The following is a 26079-nucleotide window of genomic DNA, read 5'->3' as shown; positions in this document are numbered from 1 at the left end:
CGCTCGGAAATCCATTTAGCTGTAATCGCGATGTGACATGAGGATGGCATCGCTCACACGCCTATGCATTATGTTCTTATCTTCCAATCACATTTCTTTTCTGAAGTGAAATCGAAGCATCTAGAGAAATCGTCATACCAGATACATGCAAGCAGTGAATAGTCTTGCATTTTTGGTGAACGGAATATGGGCTCCCAAACACGGACGTATAATCATGGCGCCTTGGTTCTATTCAGAATCACCAACAAGTTCAAAAAAGCCGATTTTAATGTGTATCCATATATAAAAGATTCCATATTTATACTCATCCACTCACACACTAACAAGAAAAACTCTCAGTGATCTTTAAAAATGTTTATTCATTGACGCTACTTTGAACCCAGTATAAATGCACGAATTCTCGAAAATTAAACGATCGATCGGAGAAAGTCACCAATAAGTCCGAACACATTTCTTCATTTGCATAAGCTCTCTCCCGGCAAAAAACGGCGTACGGCGAGAAAAAGGAACGCGTTTTCTCCAGAATTGAGCTGTTGTGTTGTGAAACACTGAAATCGCAAAAAAAAACAACCGTGAAACTGTTTTACTGTGAATTATGTTACGGCGAGCATCATAAGATCTATACTGATAGACACATTAATTCGTCAGGAGAATTATTTTACGCAATTTATTACTCTCGGATAAATATCAGTCAACTGTCATATCGCGAATCCATGATTGCACTAGGAGCATCAACTGACCCTCGAAATCATCCGTTGAAGTGAACGCGTATCGAACATGAAGATTTGCATCGACACACGAGTCTACGAACACACACAGGCACACCCAAATATTTAGAAGATCCAAATCTCCAGTGGCTACGAGTTAAATTTATTTCTTAAGCCAGCTCGCTGGCTGGACTGAGACTAGAATTAAAATCAATTTGAAGGTGAAGTCTAAGTCTATATTTAATTTCACATTTTCGTTTTCGTTTTTGAATAGATAACAATGGAACTTAATCAATTTTAGATCAACAGCGACGAAGAGCTCTGGTGTCTTTGGCTTTGTTTAATAGAGAACAAAATATTTAACTTCTAAAAACAGAACAATCGCCCCTCTCATACATAGAATGGCTATCGATTTTCCTTGATACGATCCATCTTTGTTCTATTACTTTCGACCAGTCGATAAAACTGGCTATAGTTATTGGTAAGCATAAATCAGACACAGCTGTGCAGCGTTATGCACTACAAAGAAGCCCTTTACTCGCTTGTACCAACAGTAAGAGTGGCTGGGACACGTAAGAGTTGCTGCCGTAGTTGTTTTGAATTGAACTTTTAATTATGGTTCGACAGAATCTCTTCCAACTTCCATAGTCTCTATGATTGTTTCCCGCTGTGCGCTTAGTGGAGAGAAAGTGTTTTTATACTTCCGACATCGGCGGCCGCAAATGGGAGGAAATGATGGAACTACGATGCTGGAAACAATGGCACTACAAGTAATTACTTCTTTTTTTCCTGCACTCAGGAAAAGCCTCTCTGATCGGTGCTTACTCAATAGGTTTTAATGACATCGTCGTGCTGATCTCACTTTCGCCTAACGAAATATGAAGGTTCGCTCGCCAAAGAACGTACGAGTGCTATGGAACATTACTTTGAAGAGTTTTTTTTCTGTTTGCTAGTTAAACTCGTCAACCGTTTCTCTGTTTGTTTTACTATTCACATTCTAATGAGCTCTCAGCTCTGATATCGTTCCTCTTTTATTCTACATCATAAACTGCAATTCCCTCATCATTCATGGCTTTGTCTTCTGTTTATTTTCCAGGTAATTCTGCATGAAAGGCGCGAAACGAGGTCAACTACATGACTGATGGTAGAAGTACGTATGATATTCTAGGCTCTAAACAAAATCAAAACTTATGACACAAAAGCCAAAACATTGCTGTATTTAGTCGATAGACATAAAGTTCCTCATCTGTATTCATAGCGACGGTGACATTCCTTGTAGGTGGTAAATCACAATTGAAACGAAAATCGATAAACTTTCGATCGTTGCCAAGCGCTGATATGCGCAGGGTTTACAGGAATGGGGCGACAAACTCTGAGGGTTTTTCTCCTTTCCATACTTACGCGATTACATTGAATATAATATGCCTACGAGAGAACATTTTCATAAATGGATATCTCGCAGTGTCCGAGCCGTGCTTGGAACCTTGCGAATGTTTCTTAGCCCTGTGGACATGACCCCGCCCCCCGAGTGGACGGAAATACTCATAACTGTTTGCACACGCAGCCAGTTAAATATCATCTCATGATCATCATCATGATGCAGGCAAACGGGCAATGCTCGTTAATTAGACATAATTAAATCCGTTTTGCATCGTACGGTTTAGTCCTCTTCGCCGCTCAACCGTGGATCAAGAATAAATGTGCATCTTGATCGTATCGGGGTTCTACTGCACTGGAAGGCGTTTTGTTTTGTACCAACGAGGAATGTTAAATACAAGGTGAATAATGTACCAAAAAATCAGTTAGTTTATCCTGTATTATTGGATAACTATGCAGCAAAATGATCGACCCGTATTTGTATTCGTTCCTTAAAATGCATCATGATTAATTGTTCAAAAAATAATGACCGCATGGCGAATGGAAAGGCAGTTTAGAAAACCTTTCTTGAAATCAATGCACTGAATTTGGATATTTTTTTTTTGTCGAAATAATCATTTTTTGTAACAAATTGTCCTTGTTCAGAATTTATTGGAGCTTTCAAAACTTTTCGATTTGCGATGCGATCATTTCTTATTGAACAATAATCATCAAAGACGGAGAATTTTTTCATTAAAACAACAATATCTCTGCATTAAAAGATCCTACAGACACGTTATAGGATTCAAATGAAAGCTGATTGATAAGGCTAATTGGATTTGCTATTAAATTGGTTGAAAAAAATGTGTTAGTTCACAAAATCTTTGAAAAAACAAAGAAATCGATTTTTTATTTCTTCCCGATATATTTGTCTACTACACACACCAAGATGAAAATTTATTCGTAAAATATTACAAAACTTGAGTAGTCTAGCGAAGTCTCTAAGCATGATGACAATACTTCACAAATACATTTCCAACACATTCAAAGCTCAATTTTTCACCAAATTTCAGTAAGTGCTATATGAGAGGATTCAACTGCATTCTCAAGAATTTGCTCAAATATGTTCAATAGAGTGCCGTCTACAGAGATATATCCTAACTGCCTGAAAATTGTGCCAATTTTTAAATTCTGAAGACTCAAGAAACGGCGGAAAGCGAAAGACAGACCAAAGCAAACTGGCTTTCTGCGGAGAACAAAAGCCTCTGTACAAAATTTGCATGCCTTGCTCCTCTTTCTTGGACGCCATTTTGAAAACTGAAGAGCAAATGTCGAAACCAAAATAGCGCGTGCACGACCACAAAATGGGGAATTTTTTAAATGCACATTTTAAAGAAATGCGACGAATGTAAATTCCGATTGTCTGATTGAGCTTAAATTTGGCACATGTAATTTTTTTGGGTCAATAAAGAAAATGCACATGGTCAGATCTCTAAATTCGATGATGGTTTTTTTCCATACAATCATTGCGACTCAGGAGGTCGATTTTCATTAGAGTGCCGATTTCTTTTTTTGGGTTGTTCGAAAAATCTGTTTTTTTCCTTTTTCCAAAAATGACGTTTTTCAAAAATTTATAACCTTTGAGCCAATTAGCTCTTCTTTTTTTTGAGAAAATATCACACCTGCAACAAAACTGGATTTGGTCTTTGTCATTATTGATTGTATTTGTTTTTTGACGTAGGATTACGTCTTTCGGGAACATATTGGGGTACAAATTGAAAATCGAGAATCGAGCACATCGTGAAAATTGTCCAATTTCAAACGCTTATTGCTCAGTCATTTCATGATGGATTGATGAAATTTTTGCGTCAATCGATTTCGGCACTCCATAACAATTTTTTATATTGAATTAAATAATATATATCATTAAACTAACTATCAAACAATTGAAAAATCTCAACCCCTATCCTAACGGAAATACCCACTTCTGATTGGTCGAAATTGACGACACATGCGGCGGTTCCCTAACAGAGACATCAAAACCAAGCTGCCTAGGGGAAATCGGCATTGCGAATACATGAAAGTAGGGGGAGCTTTTGCTCCCGCCGAGATGTGTTCCCAAACAGAGACATCAAAACCAAGCTGCCTGATGGAAATCGGCATTGCAAATACATGAAAGTCGGGGGCATTTTTATATTGCAAGTAAGAAGAGTGATATGAATAATTCTAGCAAATAAAATTTAAATTTGGAACTTTAATGGTGGTTGCTTCGTGAAACTCCATATCAATGTCCGATCGTGTATTGTGAAAAATTTAGCACAAGGGTAGGTGTAAAATTGTATACGATAGCCGTTGTGTTAACCCTTTCCCGTACAACATAGAGTCTCACTACATATAGTACATATAGTATTAGGTATTGTTAGTCCAATTAAAATTCGCATTGGGTTGAATAAACAATCAGAAAGTAAAAATTATAAAAGAAAATTACCTTTCCCATTTCAAATATATTTTCGCTATATTAAAGTAACATGTTTTTACTGATAAGAAAAATTGATAATTGTGTTCGGTATTAATAATTATCTTATATTACATTGGTGAATTTTTTTTCTTTATTTCAACAATACATATCACAAGAGGCATCTCGTCTAGGATCACAGAGGGCGGTTCTAATCATATCTCGTTCCACTTCGGTATCCTTTATCTGATACGCACCATCCAACGACTGTTTATCATCCTTCTGTATCATCACCCGTTAAACACTGGTGGAATGAACAAACAATACACAACCCTCCTGTGACTTTTATTATTAACATGACTGTTTTTCCGTGCAATTATGCACGCGACCAATTTATCGTTAACTGCAACTGCGAATTCTGAGTATTCATGTATAAATAACTGAAGAGCAAATATACAGCCATTCCCTGCCAAACCGATTTAGTGGTTCTCAGATTTTCGTGAAAGTGATCTCGACTTCGAGAATTAAAACCTTGCATACTTTTTGCTAACGTTAACATTTTAGTTGTTGAGTATGCTTAAAACGCTTTTCTTAATGAATGACTTTTGTTTTAACCACAGATGTTATAAATTTCATCGAACAATGCAAATTAATTATTATAAATGGATTGAAGCACTGGATTGGATTATTGTTTCTCAAAATTTTGTTAATTTTTTTTGCTTCAGCAGTGGTCTTAATATTTTGCCCGACACTGTCTTTAAAAAAAACTTCAGCTTCAAGAAAAAAATATTAAAAATATAGCGCCCACTAATTAAAAGCCATGTAAATAAGATAAAACAAATACAACTATGAATCGTTCCAGTAGTTCAAAAGTTATGAGTTTATTTAAAAAAAATCATTTTTGGAAAAAAGAGAGAAAAGATGATTATTCGGACCACCCTAGATTGGAAATGGATACCATAATCAAAAAATAAAAAGTTTAATATTTAGCGAAAAGGAACAAAACTATCACTTTTCACGATAATCTGAGAACCACTAAACCACGGTTTGGCATGGAGAAGCTGTATATTTGCTCTTCAGTTATTTATACATGAATACTCAGAATATATTTAAATTATGTATTAAATTTTACAAATTTTACTCTTCAATTTATCATCGAAATAACATTGGTTTTTACGCTAAAAAATATCGTTAGTATTAGTTTGTTGGTTATGGCTAGAAAAACTTTTCTTCCTTAAATATGCCCATTTTGCGAATTATAGATGACTTGTAGCTAAATATATTTCATTTTGAGAAAATTGAATTTTTGCTTTTAAAATACATTTGTTCAGCTTAGGACTTCAATTGTGATTTTCTAATATTTTTTTATGAAATTGGAGAGGGTTTTCGTAGCCACATTAGTTGCGCGTTCACTTACTAAGCGATCGATCGTGAGTTCAAAACTCAGGGCCCTCAATTGATCATCTTTGTGTTATTATAAAATAACTACGTCGACGCAATAATCAGCATGCAAGTTCTCTACTATTGAGAAAGTTCTGCTTGGAACAAAAAAGAAAAACATCGGGCTGTTGCGTTATTGATAACACAACAATGAATACATAAACTGTCTCCGCTGTTCGGTCTGCTGTGAACAATGGAAGAACAGAAGGAATACTATTATGCCTAAAGAGCTACTGTGCAATTTACAATTTACTTAAAACATGAACATGATTAAACACGATTAAAACTCGTCTCTGTTACAGCTATAATGCTATTAAGCATAAGTAATTAAACAAATGGGATAAAAAAAATTATTTGGATGACTTCCCTAAGGTCATTCATAGGACACATTTTTATGATTTTTTTCGCGTTATATTTATTTAAAAAATAGCGCAAAACAGGTGAAAAATTGTCATCAGAAAAACTTTCGTTTGCATTACATATGCACATTTTGAAAAACTTTTTTTACGTTACATATGCACATTTTGTGAAACATGGACTAATTGTACTTTCAGAGAATTGAATTTTAGTTTGGTGCAATTCAACATGAAATCGAACTAAAAATGCAGATTTTAAAAACATGTATTTTTGATTCGAAAGGAAGTTTGTATTCCGTTTGGATTAGAGGAAATATGAGTTTTCCACAGCATTTGGGAAATTTTTGACTCGAGTGTAACTTATGAAAAGGGCGTATCGATTTTAGTAAGAGAAATCTTTGATAATTTATATCTCGAAAACAATGAGTCCTACCGAAATAGTGTCTTAGAAAGAATTATAGAATATTGATGTCCAAACACGAGAAAATATACACTGAGAGAAAAAATAGTACTTTTTTTATTTACAAAAAAAACTTTAATTTGCAATATCTAAAATACACATTTTTATTGTTTTAAATTTTTTCATATAAAATAGAAATCATGTAGAAAATTTTTAAAAATGGGTACAAGATGGTAAAACTATTTTTGACAAACTTTGTGGAACATCGAAAATTCGATGTTGGACTCATTTTTAAACTTTCTACATAACATCTATTTTATATGCAAAAATTTAAAAAAAAATTAAAAATACATATATAAATAGAAAAATAAATAAAATTGAAAGACACCAAATTAGAAATGGTTTTTCAAATATCTCGAGAATAGCTACGTTTAGAAGGAGGTTAATAAAGAGCTTATTTATTTTAAATCACATCAGGATTCATAATTTGTGGCTAAAAGTGATTGTTAACATACAAAAATTCGAAATTTCGAAAATTAATAAAAAATCGATGTTCCACAAAGTTCGTCAAATATATTTTTACCATCTTGGACTCATTTTTTAAATTTTCTACATGACAAAATTTAAAGAAAAATAAAAAATATATATTTGAGACATTGCAAATTAAAGTTTTTTTTTACTTTTATTTGTTTATCAAGCAAAACCAATGTGTGTTGCATCAGCATTGAAAAAGCCTGCTGACTGCTCGCTAACTGGAGCGAGACTTTGTAATAGCCTTTTTTTTGTTTGTAATACGTTTCAAATTGGTGGAGTTGCAATATTTTCTTTCTTCTCGTATGAAATTGGGCCTCGCCGCTACATTAGTTGTTCGTTTTTGACGGCAAGGTTGAGTGAGTATATATATTTGAGTAGAAAACATCTCATTTCAAGAGACCGTCATTTGCTCGATAAAGAAATCTGTGATAGGGAATCACGTGGTAATTTTCAAAAAGACATGATTCCAGAAGCCCAACATGTACGAAAAAATAATCTAGAGGGCTTCCGTAACAAGATTATTACGCGTCCGCTTACTAAGCGAACGATTGATGGTTCAGTCTCAAGTTCATCCATTGATTGATATTCTAATTGGTGACAAGTGAGCTTTTTGGTAGAAAATCGCTGACTGACTGAGACTGACAGTTACAAAATAATAAAATAAAAATATATACGGTTTGTTTTCGAAAGTTTTACAGAATGTGACTATTTATTTTTATTTATTTTCTATTTATAAAATATGTAATTTTGAGAACTGGGACCGACACTGATATTGTGCAAACACTCTTGATGCGGGTTGAATAGGAAGCGTAGCAAGAAAAAATCGGGGCTTAACGTGTTAATCAAAGGTTGTTGTCGTTCTTCGTTATGCCATGTCTTGTTATGAAATAAAGACATCGCAGAATGGTGAATATATGAAAGACGTTTCTGTGACATTAGGTTGGATCATCAGCCAACCACACTTTCAATTTGATTCCCTAGTATTAGAGATTCCCGCCAGGCGATTAAGCCGTATGTTTTTATTCACCCTTCTAACGAAGTTTGCTTATGTTGCAGCCGAAGACAACTACTAACATATGTTACTAATTTACTTAAATAGAACAAAGGTCCAAAGGTTGAACTCCACTCAGAAGAAGTTCAATGTATGTCATTAGCCGTTTTATCGTTCCGACGGCCGCAACAAATAAAATAACCACTGCCCAACCTGACCATTTCCAGATGTGTCACATGGTTATGAAGAGTGCTATCGAACATTAAAACAAGATTTGCGCATGTGATGAGAGGTCATATTTGTTTACACGAGAGTTCGCATGAACTAGTCACATTTTTTTATTATGCAGCAATTTTTGATTAGTTTTTGGTGTTGTTGTTGTTCACGTTGGTGCTGCCCCTGTTGTCATCAACGACTAAGAATATTTATGAAAACCACTTCCCAGGAAATGGTTTTCATAAACTATCCCGTGTTGAGCCACAGTCAAGGGGTGAGCTTAGTACTGTGCGTTCTTTGTGTTTTTTTGTGTTTAATCCTTATACTCGAAGCTTCGCAATCAACCTTATTTAGTGGGTCAGATCGTAGATTTTGACAACTAACGGTAAATGACAAGATGGTGTACAAACGTTCATTACCATGTTACATACTCAAGTGCTCAAACATGTTCATGCAACAACAAAAACGAAGAAGTATAATGTGTTTTAAATTTCTTAATTATTTCGTAGCCAGCGGCGGCGGAGTTGTTGACGTTCGCCTTTGCCTGACTGACTGACATTCAACGTTGTGTGATGTGTCAGATATTTTCACCCAGGAGAGAGGTATATGACCTCTTAATTTGGAACGTTTATGGTTAATTGACTGTACAGAATTTGTTTATGTCGCAAGGGCATCTGACACCTGAATATGTTGAGCTTTTAATATTTCGTTGATGATGAAGTAAAGTGGATATGCATGTTCTACGACGAAAGGTATACATAGAGATGGAAAATTTCATTTTCTCCACATTGGAAATTTAGAAACACTTTTCTGCTTGGTTTATGATGCTGCGTTTTTCTCCCCAGGTCCTCTCGTCGCGATATCTTTGCTGCTCCCAATCACAACCGATTTCACTGACGCCCGAAGGAAAAGTGAGGCTGTTAGCTACAATGAACATAGAAATTTGATACTGGAAAAAAAAAAATTTCCCATACCGGGAATCGAACCCGGGCCTTCTGGGTGAAAGCCAGATATCCTAGCCACTAGACCATATGGGAGATGCAAAATAACTTTAGAAGAATCGCCTTTTCAATCACTACTTCATTTCTCCTCCCGAGACATGCATACGAAGCAAAGTATGTCGTAAAATGAACAGCATCTCACAATTCGAATGCATTGATGTTCCACATCCACTGTTTTTCGCTCGCGCTCTCAGTGTCTCTCTCACACCTCTCTCTGTGTTGTATTTGTAATGAGTGGCTGCGCATCATGAGCGTCGCAGAAGAGCTATGTGCCGTTGACTTCTCGCTTTCGTTTATCTGAATGCCAGCGAATGAACATACGCTGGCATTCAAATAAACGAAAGCGCGCTCGCTTCTCACGGTCCCATATTGTCTAGTGGTTAGGATATCCGGCTCTCACCCGGAAGGCCCGGGTTCGATTCCCGGTATGGGAAGTTTTTTTCTATTTTACTGATGACTAAGGCATGCGGTTTATTTTTTCGATAATTTTTTTTACCATATAGACAGAATGTTTAATTGTTTATTTGATTTAAAAAATATTATATTATACCCCAAATGCCTACTTTCTGGCGCAAACTTCAAAAATGCTCGTTTTTTTGGATTTTAATGTGTTAAACTAGAAGCTGTATCCTTTCGAGAAAGATGAGACTTTTTTTTAAATTTCTCAAGAACGATCATTTCTTTATATTTGAATTGCATGATGTTTTTTTTTTCATTTTCAAGGCTGATTTCGACGAGTATACTAGTTTTGAAAAGATTGGTAATTTTTTTTTCTTTCTTCAGCACATCAAAATTGGAGGTGAGAGACTTTTCTGGTAAAAACTGCGCCAAAGCTGTCTACTTTTGGGCGAAAATTCAGAAATAATTTTTTTTTATACATAAAAATAGAAAAAAAACTTATATTTTAAAAAGGAAAAAATATCTAATAAAATACATATAAGATTTTTGAACAAAATCAAACCATTTATTTATGAAATTGCTGTATATATCTGTATCTAGTGTTATTGGAAGATCTTCTTGTACAGTACTAGACAAAATGAAGTACGCATCTCCGATATTTTCAAACTTTGTCGATTTAGGTAGTATTTAAGGCAGATATTCGAAGTGTTCTAACAAAAGACAGTACTGGAGGTGTTTTTCGGATTATGTTAGATACAGCGACATGAGAACGATACATAAACTTTAAAAGAGCATTTATTGGAAAGTTGTTATTTTTCTGGTGGACAATATAAAGTATGCATTACACAAACCAACATTCAAACTGATCCTTTTTTACATTAGTATTTAGTTTGGTCGCCTCTAGCTTTAATCGATATTTTGATCCAAAATCGACCACAAATTTACTATTGGAACTACATCCGGGCTTTGCGATGGCCATTTCAATTGCTTAAAACGTGAAGCACGGAAGTACGCAGTAGTTTTTTTGGACAGTTCGCTTAGGACAGAGGCGACTTGTGAGCTACCTGTTATATCAACAATGGTGTGTGTGTGTGTTTTCTATCGTTTCATCGGTCTCGTTAAGCAGAAAAATTCGAAACTCAAATATCATTTTACGCAAGACAGCACATTAATACAGGGTGTCGACTACCTTGAAAATCCTTGAAAATCAGGGAATATCAGGGAATTAAAATAATGTCAGGGAAAATCAGGGAATATCAGGGAATTTCGACATCAATCTGGAAAAAAAATAAATTCAGTCATTTAGAATTTTTATTATTGCAGTAATTAGAAAATTTTGATAACACCAAATGCTGAGAAGGTATAGCTAGGGCTTGATAAAATGAGCTTCATGATGATATTAGACTTTGCCACGAACTCTAAAGCTGAGAATTCTGAGCTCGATGAAACTTCGTAAGATATATTTTGTCGTTGGTTTCGACGAGTCTTTGTACAAGACTACAAAGAGGCTGCAGTTGCATCTAAATATCAGATTTTGGGAGGAAGAATAAATGGAGGTGGTAAATCGTTACATGACGTCTATGTTCTTGGAGCGTTCTCAAGCATCAGAGATTAACTTTTCAAGAAGGTCTGGGAATTATATATTTGAACAAACCTACCAACGTGAATTGGTCATGTTACGCGAGCTGCAACTGGACTTTTACAAAGGAGAAGAAAAACTCTTGAATTTGGATAGCTCCGGATTCATCAATAGATTGATGGATAAAAAAATCGCCGAAATTTACGACAGACAAATCTTGAAATTTCGTCTGGGATGCGGAGTTCTGCTTTCGCTTTTAATGCTTTCAAGGCATTGATATATCCTTGATCTCGACGGCATTGATTTCGATTTAAAAAAATAGCTGGAAAACGAGTCGAGAAACTTTTGACTGTTGACTCTAGTGCTTTTTTTTAATCTTTGAAGGATTTTGAACGTATCAGTGGAGCTGCAGCAGACTTAGTACTAAAACAATATTGATAGCAAAACTAGCAACAAGTTGTGCTCCCTTGGCCGAGTGGTTAGCGTCACAACTAACATGCCGGGTGTTCGGGTTCGATTCCCGTCTGGTCGGGGGAATTTTTCGTCAAAGAAATTTCCTCCGACTTGCACTGTGATCACGCGTATTCTAGAGCTTGCCACTCAGAATGCATTCAAGGCGTGTTACTTGGCATAGAAATCTCAACTAAGTACTAATAAAAATGACGCAAGTAATACTACGTTGAGACGGCGAAGTTCCTCTAGGAACGTTAGTGCCATTGAAGAAGAAGAAGAGAAGCAACAAGTTTGCTCACTATGATCCGGAAAATAACCGACTGGAGCATTTTTTGGAAATGATAGGATTACGGAACTTTTTAACCAATATGGTCTTCTGTCTCTCGTGTAGAAACTCCAACGTTGAGAGAGCTTTTCCATTTATACCGAATGTTTTTAAAAAACATTTCTGCGGAAACGTTTATGCTATGCGACAAGTTTACGATGGTATGCTTCACTTTGGAAGGATAGAATCAATAAAAATGTTGAGCTAGTTAATTCAACGAGTTCAAAATTCTCATTCTCTTTATCTAGAAAACAAGGAAAATTGAAAGAAATAAGAAAATTTTGGGAAATGCACAGAAGCCCGAAAGATTAACGATTTTACGACACTACTCTGTCGTCTTTTACTTATTTAAAAATCACAAACATTTTTTCCATTGGAATATATCGACAGACGTTCTTATATTTCATTGTTTAAGCTAACTAAATATCTTAGGAACTATAGCTAAAGCATTAGTAAAGAATTTGATTACTAGTCTACATCTGGAATTTTTCTGAAAATTTACTGGAAAATCAGGGAATATCAGGGAAATTTTCTTCGAGTTTTGAGTCGACACCCTGTAATAGTAGTGATCGCTTCATACGTAGCTGACTGAGTTCAGGTGAAGCATTTGAATCCGGTAGTCCTTACTGCTTATTCGGTGTAGTCAAGTGTAGCCATCAGATTGAATTTTTCACGGTGAAGAAGTTTCACTCAAACAGAAAAGAAAATAAGGATATTCGGGGTAATATGGAAATTACAAATAAATAACCTCCGATAATTCCTCATCCATTCTAAAAATGGGAAATAATAAGAAAATTTTTTTTTCTGAGATTGTCTGCCTGTCCTATGAACAGTTTAAACAGGCCAAGAATTCGTAGATACAGATTATAGTTTTTTTTTCATACAGATATTCAGATTTTTTAAATAACGTTCCTATACGACTAGGACTTGATGTCAATAATATTCTTTTCCATCTCATGCAAAATCTGTGTCATCGGCTAATTTTACAATGAATAAATTCTGTTCAGCTTTTTCTTAATAAAGCACAGTGGATTAGAATTTCCAAAGTGAGCTCTTACTGTCGTGAAAGTCCATTTTGCTTTGAAATTTCTTTTTTAAGGATTGAAAATATCTAAAAGAATCATCGATAAGTTTTGACATATAGTGAGTACAAATTAAAAACTAGATATCCGTTGCGTTACGAGAAAGAAACTCAAGATAGCTCTTACTGCAATCCGTCGTTGAACGCAACCTAAAGAGGTTCAAGATTTTGGAGATTTTTATCAGCATCTGAAGAAGCCACACGAACCTACGTCGATGTTACAGTTGTAAATATAAAAATTTAAAAAAAATCTAAATAATATCAGCACATGTCCGTATCCTATTGAATACAGATTTTCAGAGAGAAAACAAAGATAAGAAGATTTTTTGAGACCAAAAACACAGATTTTATTAGTTCGCATAGTTCGTTCGGAGTTTTTTAACCCTTTAACGGAACGTGAGAACTGGGGTTGTAATCAACGCAAACTACAATACCACGACATGTTTACATGCCATGGAGTACCGGTAAGTTTCTTCGTTTTTTTCAAAAATTTATGCTTTATTCTGCAATGTTTACAAATTAAATATTCAAAGTATTGCCCATCGCTAGTTCCAACTTTTTCCCATCTTTCTGGCTATTCACGGATCCATTTGGAGGTTTTCACGGATCCATTCGAATAGGTGGTAATCGGACGGAGCAATGTCTAGAGAATACGGCGGTTGGGATAGCTGGTTGTTGGGATCCCATTTCAGCGTTTCCAAGTATGTTTTGACCGGTTTCGCGACATGCGGCCGAGCATTGTCGTGCTGGCATGTTGCTAGATATCAGAACTAGCTATCACATAAGGCTAGAAGTAATAATTTATTGTTAAAGAAGAGAAAAAAATAAAATTCTTGGTGGCAAAGCAATTGGCACTACCATTAAAAGGGATAAGTAAGAAAAAACGAAAGAATTTTTAGCCACTTCTCGAAAAATTCGGCGATCATCGCTGGTTGGAGTCTTCCGCTTTCTTCCTCCACCGGTCCGATCCGTTACGCTTCCTAGTACTTCATGATTTTTGCATATTTTTCGTGCTCCTGCTTCACTTAAATCGTATTTTCGAGCAATTTATCTATAAGAAAGACCTTCCTGACGATTTTTCACTATAAGTTTACGGATATCTACGGAAACTTGCTTTTTCCCCATCTTATCAGAATGATAAACAAATAATCAAACACATTATTTTGACGTTTCTTTGCAGGAAAAGGGATCTTTTAAGACTTATGAGGGATAGGGCACTATGAAAAATAAATTTCCTGAGCTGAGAAATAGTAATCTGATTATGTTCTTAAGAATGCGTACTTTATTTTGTTCAGTGCTGTATGTGGAAGTGTATCGTCTATTTTATTATATTTAAAACAAAGCACTTGAATCGATTTACCGTTGTCACTAACAAAAACCACTCATTTTAGCCAAATTATAACGTAATAAATAATAATGAACAGATGCAAAAAAAAACTTCCCATACCGGGAATCGAACCCGGGCCTTCCGGGTGAGAGCCGGATATCCTAACCACTAGACAATATGGGACTTGTTGTATGCTTGGTTTCTAGAGTCTCAATAATAACAAACGGTCGGAAGATTTTTTTTTCTTTCACCAGCTCATTTCATCCGATATCGAACTGTTCACCGTGAGTGCCACTCTAATTTCGGATGTTTAAATTGATCCCGATTTGTAACGTTGATAAAAAATTGCTTCCAAATCATGATTCATTTCAATTTTCATATCCAATCAATAATCATTCTTGTGTCGCCGTCTTCTATAACTAAAAAGAAAAAAAGAATGAACCACACATTATTTTTAGCATCAGACATAAATTACATATATTGAACACTTTCATTGCCTTGCACTGAGAGAGCAGATCACTCTTAGGGCCAACAGCGCCCTAACTTCGACTCCCTCCCACCGTAGCCTCGACCGGCTTCGCTGTTAAGGGCATAAGTGAAACAGGGAATTGGCTCCCTTGAAATCTCAACATAATTAAAATGTCGTAAATTTTTTATTACACTTACTCACGACGGACGGAATGTCGTGGCATGTAATCTTGCCGGTGCACTTTCACGCGCACTTGTCGTGCCGGTGGTTGATAACAGGCACAAATTATGGGAATTGTTTCAAGGCTGCTAAAATACCTATTTCCGTGAGCTCGTTGCCATTTCGGATCGTTTGAACCATCGCTCCAATCCCATACTTTTCCGTATTGGAATAATCTCTTAATTGCTCGAGCCTCTAATTGATGATGAAGTGAAGACCGGGTCGTTTATTAAAACAGGAAGAACCTGTCAACATCAGAGTGGCGTCACCGACACCACAGTGGATTGTTAGTGTCGCAGCCCCAGTTGCCCCAGGGGCTGATGTATTTGCATCGGTAAGCTTGTTATACTCATGAGAGCTTACCATGGTGAAGATTGAAAATCGTGCAGTTCAAGCAAAGCATAATGTGTACCATTCGCGTGAACCGGAATAATTGGGTCTGGCTATAATCTATCGAAGCTACTTAAGATTGGTGATTATGATAGGAGACATCGATCGGAAATTAATGAGCTTCACTGTTTTGTAAAGAACTTTGACGATCAAATTTGAAAATTTACGCCACCACCTCGAGATCTTTCCTCTGTCAATGATTTTTTTTTCTCTGAATTAATTTTCTTCTGAGGAAAACCAAGATTTGTGTGACACAACCGGTTGTTATTTGAATACTAATAAATGTAATTTCACTAAAGAAATTCAATTTGTGAATGATTGATTCTACTCCAATGCCATTACGTTCCATAGACCAATTGCGATCGCTGTTGGGCGTTTGAAGTCTGTTAAAGATAGATCTTCGAAGGCAAATTTGAAAATGCGAGTAAACAGCGTTCAAGGCTGACCTTATTGAAGGCTGAGATGAGACGAAATGTCTACAATATGATGTGGGACCCTTGATCGCCTGTGTTCTTGAGATACAAAATACTCATGTGAAATCACCAACAATTAAGTAGCTCATGAAAATCACCAAGTGACGGAGCTCATGAAAAAATTAAGCAAACGCGAAAAACAATCTGGTCAAATTATCCAATCAAAATAACCACGCGCCAAGCGAAAAATGTCCACTCCACATAAATTGCCACATATATGCTGCACACCGTGGCACAAAAAAAAGTTGGCCTCACATTTTTGGGTGTAATGTTAATGCAATAGACACCACCGGGTCTCTCGATGAAAAGTGATTGAAAAGCGAAAATCAATTCCACAAGCCCGCGTAGGTCAATAACACAACAAAAGCCAACATCGTCATCATCATCAATGTTTGGTTTTGCGCTAATGGAATCGTTACAGCTGCAAACTGCAAACAGCAGCGTGCAATCTTCGTCACCATTTATCCCATTAGCAAATCAAGAGCAGAGTATCATGCACAATCCAGTTTTGCAATATTATTGCTCTCAGCCAATCGAATCTCTCAGGTGGAAGAGGCTCGCATAAGAAATAAAGTTATATCTTGGGGGGCTTGCACAACCCCGGGACTGGAAAAGAACAGGATCGTTTTGGCGTACTTTTCGCATGTTTCGATGGCGCTAACCAATCGAATGCCCTTCGCCATTTAGCAGCTAGCACAAGTTCCTCTTTGTGGTCAACCCGTGTCATATACGAGATATCGATTAGATTGCGACGTAAAATTCAATGGAGTCTCAGGTCTTGACGGCTTTCGGAGCAGCAACAGTCTAACTACAATTTCGATCAAAAATAAATGATCATTGTTGAGCGGATTTCATTCCCATTCAACCAAATGCCGTGACGCCACCTTGCGAGACAAAAACGAGAACAACGTCTCGAAATCGTAAGATTGAGCAACGACCGACGCAACGTTAATAAGGATGGATTAACACTGTTGTTGCATTACGGCACATATGCATCCGTATGAACATAGAAGCTAATTGATTACAGATCGAATGTGGGACCTTCGGTGAGCGTGAGTCTTCCAAAGAATTCAATGATTTGACTTATTGATTATTAATTTGTTTCCATGCAAATTTTGTCTTTATGACAAAAAATGATAATCTATACTTTCTAAGTTAAGACTTCCATAAAAACCTAGCGACCACGAGCTGGGATGGGTTTATTTGTTTAATTATACAGAGCATTTTTCATGTAAATTTATGTCTTTCAGTAACATAGTGTGTATACAAAATGTAAAACTGAAAATTCGTATCAAGGTACCTTGGTGGACAGCGATTATGGTGTATCTTTTTCAAAGTTATTCAAAATCAACAAGCAACAAATATCGTAACATAATCCTACGTCAATTGTGCGGTCGTGTCTGGGAGACAATCCTTCAACTTTTTGGATCCATAGAACTTTAAATTAAGATGAAACATAGATAAATATTTTTTTTATTATCATGAATTTGAGATCTAAAGAAAAATCAGAAAAATAAATAAACGATGTAAATTAAATGTAAATTTTATTACACAAAGTTAAAAAACACAATTCAGAGATGTCCGAAATCACTATTCAGAAAAAAATAAATCATTTCTGAGGATTTGAAATAATAAATAATGAATAATAATTAAAAGGCAAAAAAAATCTTAGAACCGAATAAAGCAAAGATTCAATGAAAAGAAACTAAAAAAATAAAAAAAATCGAATAAAATAAAATCGTATTTATATAAAACGGATTTGTACAGAAAGTTGAAATTGACATCAGAAAACGAATCAAGAAAGGTATTAAACTTATCCATGTCATTTGGTAGCGTTGAATTAATTCTTATTTTGCATTATTTTTCGAATTATTTTTTTGTATCCGATGTTGAGTTTTTTTTATGATTCTTTGCTGATTTCAACTGATATTATTATTCTGAATTCTCATTTTGGACCATAATTATGTATCTCAATTCAGAGCTCAGAACCTGATGTAATTTTCTGAATCTTTATTGGCAATTTTTGCTTTGAATGATTACTCGATCAATTCTGAATTCAAAAAATTATGATTTTTTCAGATTGTTTTTTTTTCTAATTTTGAATGTTTAATATTCTGTTCAAGAATTCTGTTTTTCCTGTCTTTGATTTGTATTCGGAATCCTTGTTTAAAATTCCTCGATCACATTCTTGTTTCTGGACTTTTCTAAATTTAAATTCGCTGTTTGAAGTCTTTTATCTGATTTTTCTTATTCTACGTTTTTTCAAGTGTTAATCATTTTATTCATCAATGTTTCCCTATTATTTATGTTTATTTAATTAAATACGCATTCTAAATTGTCAATTTTTTTGAACTCGTTGTCTAGCTCCGTCTAGATTATGTTTTGGCTTTTCCGTACAATATGCTATCGGATTTTTTTTTTCAAAATTTTTATCGATATTTTCAAATACTTCTTAGTTTACTATTAATTCTTATTCTGCATTATTTCTCAGAATTATTTATTCATCTTCTTTGTTGAGACTTTTTAAAATCTTTTTTCAAATTGCTCCTTCTGATTTTTGTTATTTTTATTCTGAATCTCCATTTCGAATTACAATCATGCTCCAATTCTGATCTTTTTACTTGATTTTTTCCTTTATTTCCCTTAACATCCTACGCCAACTTTGCAGTCGAGTCTTGGAGATAACCCTTCAACTTTTCAGATGCGTGGGCGATTAAATTAAAATGAAACACAGATGAATTGTTTTAAGTGACATGAATTTGAGATTTTGGTAAATAAAATCAGATAAAGAAGAAAAAAGCAAACAAACTTTACGCAGTAAAAAAAAACCACAAATCATAAAAGTCAGAAAACATTATTCAGAGAAAATTCAAATCATTTTGATGGATTTGAAAGAGGTAATCTTAGTTATAGTAACGGTCCGGAAAACAAAATAGAGCAAAGAATCCATAAAAAAATAAAAATTCGAAAAAAGAAAATAAGAAACGGAATTGTAAAAGAAGTTGAAATTGGAAATTTATGAAAATGAAAAAGGGGAAAAACCCGGAAACAAATTAAGAAAGGAATGAAATAAATCAAAATCACGTGATAATGTTGTATTAATTCTTATTTTGACTACTTTCAGAATTATTTTTTAGTATTCGTTATTGAACCTTTAGCTGATCCTTTTTCATTTATCTGATTTATCTTTGTTATTATTATGAACTATCATTTTGAATGATAATTATATATCTAAGCCCAAGGGTTTTTCCAGATGTAATTTTCTGAACCTTTATTGGTTTTTTTCTTTAGAATGAATGCTATCCTTCCTTTTCTTTTAAATTTAATTCTGGATTCCAATATTTATACATTAGAGTGCAAATGAAAATGGCCATCTCGAATTTTCAAAGCGAACTTGATTAAAAATGTTGATTCCCACGAAAAACTACCCTATGCAAAATATCAGCTCAATCGGACTTCATTTACTAATGTCGCACAACGGTCAAAGTTTGAGTTTTTTTAAAACTGAAAAATCACCCAAGGGAGTCGTGATGTCATCTCGAAAAAAAATTTTTTGTCAAAAATTGACTTTTCGGCACTTGGTCGTTTTTGTCTGAAAAGTCGATTTTTGACGAAAAATTTGTTTTTCGAGATAACAGTAAATCTCGACGTTTCATGCAATTCTAAGACATTTGTCATCAACTTTTTTTTTTGAAAACCCCGATTTCCTTTACTCCAACAATCAACATTTTTAATCAAGTTCGCTTTGAAAATTCGAGGGTCACTTTTTTCCCATACATCCATTCGCCCTCTATTATACATAAATGAGTTTTTTCTGAACTTTTTTCTGATTGTTTTATTTTCTGAAATTGAAAATCTTGAGTTTTGTTTTCTTAGAAATCCTTAAGTTCAATCCTTGTTTCATTAATTCTACTTTTTTTAAATTCTACTTTCAAATGTTAATCCTTTCATATATCAATTCGTTTTCCAATACAATGAAATTTCCGAACTCTCGATAATTTGCATTTTGATTTTTTCTAGTTCCTTCTTCCGATTTTTTTTATCAAAATTAAAAGCGATATTTGCAGAAACTTTTTAGTTTACTTTGATTCTCATCTGAGAAAGACAAATTTTGTTTGTTTGTCTTCGTTGTTGAGCATTTTCCTGCGCTGTTTTCTCAATTCTAGTGATTGTTATTCTTATTTTAAATCTCCATTTTGATTTATAATTATGTTTTTTTTTTAATTCTGAATCTGAATACTTGTTCTGTATTATTTCCATTAGCATATTTTTTGTATTTTTTTCTGAGACGCTGAATTTTTTTTTTCTCTATTTTTGTTTTGTATTTTTTTATTATCTTCGTTACACTTATTTAGATGACACTAACGTTCCTACGAAAAAACTTCTCATCCTCAACGTAGTATTAGTTTCTATAGTTTCTTTATATTTAAAATAACATACGACGATTGTCATTTTTTAATATCTCCCGGCCTGAACGAGAATCGGACCAGAACCCACCGGCATGATATGTATGACAATAACCACTCGACCACGGGTACCACATGATTTTCTTTGTTTGAGCTCTAAATTCATTTTTAATATTATTTCCGTTTTTTGTACGATGGTGATATTTTTTATATTTGTTTTAGTTTTATTATGATTAATTATTATATCAATTGCTTCTCGGATTTGCTTCATCTGTATTCGTTTTTTAGCTAAGCCTTCCTGATTTTATTTTTTTCTGAATTCCTATGTTGACTAATAATTATTTATCCAAATACTGAAGCCTTTTGCTGATGTTACTTTAAGTATTCAGTGGAATAGAATCATATTTTGAAAAAAAAAAGAGGAAAGAGTGTCATTTTAAGTATCGTGTTGGTTTCGTTGTTGATCATGTATTGATAATTTGTTGTTAACTCTCATTTATGCAAAAATAATTTTTTATTGGAATTTTCCTTTCAAATAGTTTTAATTTAGAATTCTGAGTTTTTTTTATTTTGAACTCTTTTTTTCTTGTTCTGAATTTTTTTAAGTGTTCATTCGAATTCTCTGCTGTTCGAATTTTTTTGGCTCAATTCATTTTTGTTTGATTCTGCTTATATGATGTTTATTCGTTCTGAATAACTGTAAAAAATTCCTGATCATTCATTCTAAAGTCATATTCAGAATTCCTAGTTTTTTTTTCATTTACTTGCTTCATTCTAATGATAATGAAGCAAGTCTTTTTTTATGTGTATATAATTTTTTACATATGGCTGCCTCGGTCGCATCGGAGTAAATCCAATTTTCAAGCATTTTTTGCATCAATGGAGGCTTTATATCAGTTCTATCGTGGCTAATGTCCTTCAATGCGTCAATCGGCTGCGATCTTCAGTGTAGACCAAAGACAAAAAATGAAAATCGACTCTCCTCTCAGTAGCTTCGCTTCGAATAGAACTACTTCGGCATTCGCCGTCAACATGCCTTGAATTGACCAGAAATGAATGGAAGAGCGTTAAAAGCGAGGATGACTGATGAACTATTCTAACAAATGGTTATTCTAATTGACGTGACTAATGAATACAAATCTGCCTCTTCATTCTACATGACTTCAATCTACCGCTACTACTCCACCCTGACATCCATCTCATTGCCCGCGTACACAATCTTATTTTAATGTCCATATAAAGTGAAACGGAAACATAATTTTTGGTGCAAAAAAGTAGTCACATTATTGATGGACGGCTTTATTGTTTACCCACCGTGAACTCAAACCAACGAAGTAAGACAGTTACCAGGTATGCTATAAAGGTCTACGCGTTAGTATTAGTAAATAGCGTGCAGTTTGGGAGGAATTTCAAACAAAATTTTAGTTTACTTTGTCTCCAAGTTCAAGTTTGTGAAAAAACATACATAAAACGGGTTTATACCAAAAAAATTAACAATTTGGTCAGTATTTCTGAACGCAACACTGCACGCTATTTTATATGTGTGAGTAATTTTCGTGTACGATACAAACAAATCTAGCTGTCAAACCACGTTGAACTCAAACATCGATACATGCATACGTGATACATGAGAGAGAGAGAGAAACGAATTCATTTTGGGGGGAATTCACATCAATTTGCAATGAAGTCCATTTAATGGAGAAGAATGCAATGAGATAGTCGAGTCGTTGAGTGAGATAGCAACTAAACGCCCGAATGACTGTTGAGTCATGTTGACGGAGAAACTGCTGGAAGAAGCCAAAACTCATTTGCAATTGAATGCGAAGGCGAATTTCTTCATAGATATTATTACTATTACTTGATATTTTTAATATCATCTTTTAACTTTTTTAAATTTATACTATGTAGTTTTTTTATTTTCTCCTATTGATTTATCTGTATTCGTTTTTTTTGTGCGATTTTTTTTGTGCGGTGTATGAAAAGAGGCAAATTTGACGAAGTTATATAGTTTTTTCGATGGTTTATATGCATTTCAGTGCGAGAAAAGCATATTTGCGTCTCAATTATCCACTTCTGAAATCATTCCCCTCCTCTCATCAAATGCTCTAAGTTTTTGCATGACATGATTTCTAACAGCAACACGTTTAGACATGCAACTAAAAGCACAAAACAGCCACGCGCAACCGAAAAGGCAAAGTGTCCCATCGCAAAGCAAAGAAACAAATGGAAATTCAACGGTGTATGGCCGTGAATTTGAGTTTTTTTTTTGGGGAAACTTTTTTTATGCGGTCCCTATCTACCGAACAAAAAAAGTTTTTTTTTTCAAAATGTGTATCGAACACGATTTTTTAATGCTGCTGGTGAAGTTTTGCACGATTTTTTTTATGCGACTTTTTTGTGCTGTCCCTATCCCCCTCACAAAAAAAGGTTTGCTTGTAGTTTAATTTTGAAGCCTTTTCCTGGTGCAGTTTTAGGTACTCAGTGAAATAGAATTTGGGAAAAGGGAGGAAATAGTGTCATTTTAAGTATAATCCGTATTTATGCTGAAACAATATTTTGTCGGAATTTTTCTTTCAGATTGTTTCAGTTTCGAATCCTTAGCTTCGCGTAATTTCGAGCAAATCGCGTATAAACACATCGTGTAATTTCAAAAGAATCGCGTAAAAAAAATTCGGGAAAAAATCGTCTTCATCCATTATATTGGGCCTGAGGCCAGAGTGTATGTCAACATCATCATCCGTATATTCTATGTACATGAAAGACCCGCTCAATTGAAGTTCTCAATTCAATCATTGGAAAAGGTATAGTAATTCCAAATATGTCTCCCCTGTCAGTTTTCCTAGAGTTATGTGTACCGTCTCTTGCAACAAGTGTAATATGAGAAAAAATTCCTTCCGTTTCGCTGCCAATAGTTTCGGTATTATGTCAGCGGCTAAGCAAATGCTCTCCTTCTTCTCCCAGGCAGAACTATATTTTAATCGATATCGGCCAACCGAGGAACCACTCATAAATGCCACCCTATTTGACATTCTACAGCAAGCCTAGTTTCCCGCCACGCGAATCGCAAGAGTCTGGTTGGGGCGGGGGTGTGGAAACGAGCGAATGTAAACACAAAATTCATCCCCCACTTGAACGAACATAAGCCCCAAACATTTCACTCGGAACGAATGAAAGCCGGCATTCGGCTCTTTGTTGTCTGGCTGTGATAAAAAAAACATAATCATAGGCTGGAAATGTTGACGCACTTCCAGACGGTGTTGGAGAGCTGAAATGGAGTCCTCTCTGGGGGTTGCTCGTAAAAAAATCGCTTTCATCCCAAAAGGGACACTTGATGAGCTTATGTGGTATATATATTTTTTTTCTTTTATTAGGCTTCTGAAAATCGAGAGAATTTGTTGTGTGAAATGCTGGAGAAGGCCAATGCAATGTGGATTCTGCGCAGATTCAACGATGAGTCATCCTTCCGCAGCTTTGCCGCGAGGAGGCGGGAAAGCTAGGGGGGATCAATTCACTGGATTTGAGTACATGTCAATTGCCCTGTCCACGCCTTGCAAAAATCGTCGGACGCGTCCCATTCTACTGAAGGAAACGCTGCGAAATGGATGGGTGGTCGTCTGTCCTTTGATAAATAATTGAACTATGACGATGGGCTTTTTTCGCATATACATCGAACGACTCGTAGTTAATGATACTCGACGCGTCGACTGGCTTTTGAAGCTCATTCGCAGCCCATGAAGACAAATTTCGCTGTGTTGTCTATCGCATACGATCAATCAATCTTTCGCGAACTTTCTCTATCAAAATTCCCACTGGCGGCGGAATACCGACACCTTGCGTTTTTTTTATACTGCGCATTTGTTTTTGTTTTGCTTGCCTTAGCCGACACTGACATTGACCTCTCCCTTGGACGTGGGCGCAAACTCCACGATTCACGTTAATCGATCATTTATGGTACTTTCCATCGCCTATTTAGAGTCACCTTCCCAGCGAAAGGCACTCCACATGCTATCTATCGATGGCGGCGCAAGTGTCGGATGATTATAACTGGTTATCTTTTATTGTACGTAAACTTACCCACAGTCGCAGTCAACATTTTGGGTTGGGTACCCGCCTGAACTCGGTCATCAAGCGAAATGTATTACCTGCCTCCGCTCGAACGAACATGTGTGCAGAATGGATGGGTAACCTCCATAATGGGGAAGGATAAAGAATCGCGCTGTTTTATTTTCATTTCGGATGTTTTATTATTTAGGTGGGCACAAGGTGGCAGGAAATGGGTTACCAGGGCATTTCGAGCGAGTGTGAGCGTATAACCGGCGACCAATGGCATGAGTCCTGACAATGCATGAGTCTAGTTTGACAGGAGACAAAGTGTGCTTCCTCGCGGGTTTCGTCGCGGGCGAAGAGCTTTGCTAGGCCGATCAACCTCAACCAAAGTTCCTCTGATTTTAAACATAAGAAGAAATCATGACCAACATGAAAAAACAAATACTTTCTATACAGGATGTAGTAGAAGTAAGACGGGCATGCTTTAGACTTGGAAGTTCATTCGTCTCTCAAAACCAAGATTGTGTCTTTGGGGATTTATGTTTCCCACAACTAAATTACAGTTTCATGTAGTTCTATATACAGTTTTTCGGATGATTCGGTCAAATGTTTCACAGGAAATTGTTGTTATTTTTTTTTACTGAATTGAAGAAGTAGAACTTTTTTTGTGATGCGAGTGAAACGGATCTAAAGTGGGGGTAAAACGTACAGTATGAGTTTATCGCTCGCGGGAGGAATAATTTCATTCAATCAAGGCATGAAATTATTTTGAATGTCTGTTTAATGTTGGAAACATCGAATAAATCTTGGAAATAGAGTATATGAAAGGCTATTGACTGCTCGTCTTAATTTCACAATAACTAACAAGTTTTCACTCATAAGTGAATTTGATTCCTGGAAGACACCTAATATCGCTTTGAGGTTACATATCGAAATGAAACTAACAGTGAATAAAATTTTGAAATTAAAGTAGTTTAATTAAATTATTATTCTTATTAAAGTATTCTTCTAATCTACCATTTAAAATTACCTTTTACTATAAAATTCCTTCTACCAAAACTCGTCTTTATAATATTATGATCAAGGGATTATTTTCAGACACAATTCTCGTTCAAGATTTTCCAACCACTTGCAAATAACATGTTTCTCCGTTACATGGAATAAATGTTTGATACAGAAAATATGACAGAATAAAGACAGCCCTAAATCGGAAAATTCCTTCCTCGAGTTTTGCTTTTATCAACACATTCGGCGATCTATTTTTATTTATATAGATAGAAGAAGCTATAGGAGTGAGTTTTATCACATCAAAATCAATTTCCATTTTCGAACAAAGATCCATTTTGGTTAGCGCAAACATCAAATGGACTAACAACGCTTGGCACTATGAAATAGTAGAACACATGGGAATAAAATTTTTGCAAATTTTCCCATTTTCTTCAGAGTTTTCCGAAA

At 35.2% G+C, this 26079-nt stretch overlaps 1 protein-coding gene and 3 non-coding genes across 7 annotated transcripts in view; 2 read left to right on the top strand and 2 right to left on the bottom strand.

Annotated features, from left to right (window-relative positions):
* LOC129770843 (coronin-1A-like) overlaps positions 1 to 26079 on the top strand; it is a 143060-nt gene that overhangs the window by 62190 nt on the left and 54791 nt on the right. The window lies entirely within an intron of this gene.
* Trnae-uuc (transfer RNA glutamic acid (anticodon UUC)) lies at positions 9421 to 9492 on the bottom strand. The gene has a single exon. It is a non-coding gene; the product is annotated as a tRNA-Glu (tRNA).
* Trnae-cuc (transfer RNA glutamic acid (anticodon CUC)) lies at positions 9819 to 9890 on the top strand. Its single transcript has one exon. It is a non-coding gene; the product is annotated as a tRNA-Glu (tRNA).
* Positions 14732 to 14803, bottom strand: Trnae-cuc (transfer RNA glutamic acid (anticodon CUC)). The gene has a single exon. It is a non-coding gene; the product is annotated as a tRNA-Glu (tRNA).

The sequence above is a fragment of the Toxorhynchites rutilus genome, chromosome 2 (assembly GCF_029784135.1).
Source record: "Toxorhynchites rutilus septentrionalis strain SRP chromosome 2, ASM2978413v1, whole genome shotgun sequence".
Taxonomy (NCBI): domain Eukaryota; kingdom Metazoa; phylum Arthropoda; class Insecta; order Diptera; family Culicidae; genus Toxorhynchites; species Toxorhynchites rutilus.
This window is presented reverse-complemented; position numbering and strand designations above follow the sequence as displayed.